The sequence below is a fragment of the Coregonus clupeaformis genome, chromosome 3, assembly GCF_020615455.1.
Source record: "Coregonus clupeaformis isolate EN_2021a chromosome 3, ASM2061545v1, whole genome shotgun sequence".
In the NCBI taxonomy this organism is placed as follows: Eukaryota; Metazoa; Chordata; class Actinopteri; order Salmoniformes; family Salmonidae; genus Coregonus; species Coregonus clupeaformis.
Window position 1 is genome coordinate 46,183,926 of NC_059194.1, and position 2,034 is coordinate 46,185,959.

A 2,034-nucleotide genomic window follows, 5' to 3' on the forward strand; every position below is an offset into this window, starting at 1 on the left:
CTTGAACGTCTTCCATTTTCTAATAATTGTGCCAACAGTTGTTGCCTTCTCACCAAGCTGCTTGCCTATTGTCCTTTAGCCCACCCCAGCCTTGTGCAGGTCTACAATTTTATCCCTGATGTCCTTACACAGCTCTCTGGTCTTGGCCATTGTGGAGAGGTTGGAGTCTGTTTGATTGAGTGTGTGGACAGGTGTCTTTGATACAGGTAACGAGTTCGAACAGGTGCAGTTAATACAGGTCATGAGTGGAGAACAGGAGGGCTTCTTAAAGAAAAACTAACAGGTCTGTGAGAGCCGAAATTCTTACTGGTTGGTAGGTGATCAAATACTTATGTCATGCAATAAAATGCAAATTAATTACTTAAAAATCATACAATGTGATTTTCTGGATTTTTGTTTTAGATTCCGTCTCTCACAGTTGAAGTGTACCTATGATAAAAATTACAGACCTCTACATGCTTTGTAAGTAGGAAAACCTGCAAAATCGGCAATGTATCAAATACTTGTTCTCCCCACTGTATCTTTGACATAGAAGTCTGGGATTTCTCCTTGAGGAAACCTACTGGACAAATACTAAAAGAGCAAATTATCCATAACATGTAAGTAGGACTGGGGTCTGAACAGATAGGTTCAGAGCTTCTGCTCTTTTCTATAAGTTGTAAGTAAGTACAGTGAGGGAAAAAAAGTATTTAATACCCTGCTGATTTTGTACGTTTGCCCACTGTCACGCCCTGATCGAGAGAACTCTCGTTGGTTGGGTCAGGGTTTGAGTTTTCTGTGGAGATCTATATTAGTGTATTTCTAGGTGGTAGATCTAGGTTGTGTTTCTATGTTTGGCCGGGTGTGATTCCCAATCAGAGACAACGAGCGACAGCTGTTGGTAGCATGGTTGCCTACCTTAGTTGTGGGATCTTGTTCCGTTTAGGCTTGTATGTGTATAGCCGGAGGACTTCACGTTATGTTGTTTCTTGTATATTTAGTTATTAAACATTTACGCTTTTCACGCTGCACCTTGGTCTGACCCGTCTCTCAACGATCGTGACATCCACTGACAAAGACATGATCAGTCTATCATTTTAATGGTAGGTTTATTTGAACAGTGAGAGACAACAAACAAAAAAACGCATGTCAAAATGTTATAAATTGATTTGCATTTTAATGAGGGAAATAAGTATTTGACCCCTCTGCAAAACATGACTTAGTACTTGGTGGCAAAACCCTTGTTGGCAATCACAGAGGTCAGACGTTGCTTGTAGTTGGCCACCAGGTTTGCACACATCTCAGGAGGGATTTTGTCCCACTCCTCTTTGCAGATCTTCTCCAAGTCATTAAGGTTTTGAGGCTGACGTTTGGCAACTCGAACCTTCAGCTCCCTCCACAGATTTTCTATGGGATTAAGGTCTGGAGACTGGCTAGGCCACTCCAGGACCTTAATGTGCTTCTTCTTGAGCCACTCCTTTGTTGCCTTGGCTGTGTGTTTTGGGTCATTGTCATGCTGGAATACCCATCCATGACCCATTTTCAATGCCCTGGCTGAGGGAAGGTTCTCACCCAAGATTTGATGGTACATGGCCCCATCCATCGTCCCTTTGATGCGGTGAAGTTGTCCTGTCCCCTTAGCAGGAAAACACCCCCAAACCATAATGTTTCCACCTCCATGTTTGATGGTGTTCTTGGGGTCATAGGCAGCATTCCTCCTCCTCCAAACACGGTGAGTTGAGTTGATGCCAAAAAGCTCCATTTTGGTCTCATCTGACCACAACACTTTCACTCAGTTCTCCTCTGAATCATTCAGATGTTCATTGGCAAACTTCAAACGGGCATGTATATGTGCTATCTTGAGCAGGGGGACCTTGCGGGCGCTGCAGGATTTCAGTCCTTCACGGCGTAGTGTGTTACCAATTGTTTTCTTGGTGACTATGGTCCCAGCTGCCTTGAGATCATTGACAAGATCCTCCCGTGTAGTTCTGTGCTGATTCCTCACCGTTCTCATGATCATTGCAACCACGAGGTGAGATCTTGCATGGAGCCCCA

The 2,034-nt window shown here is 43.8% G+C and overlaps 1 non-coding gene across 1 annotated transcript; it reads right to left on the reverse strand.

Moving 5' to 3' along the window:
- Nucleotides 1-537: 537 nt before the first annotated feature.
- LOC121547251 lies at nucleotides 538-592 on the reverse strand. Its single transcript, XR_005996508.1, has one exon. It is a non-coding gene; the product is annotated as a U7 small nuclear RNA (small nuclear RNA).
- Nucleotides 593-2,034: the final 1,442 nt, after the last annotated feature.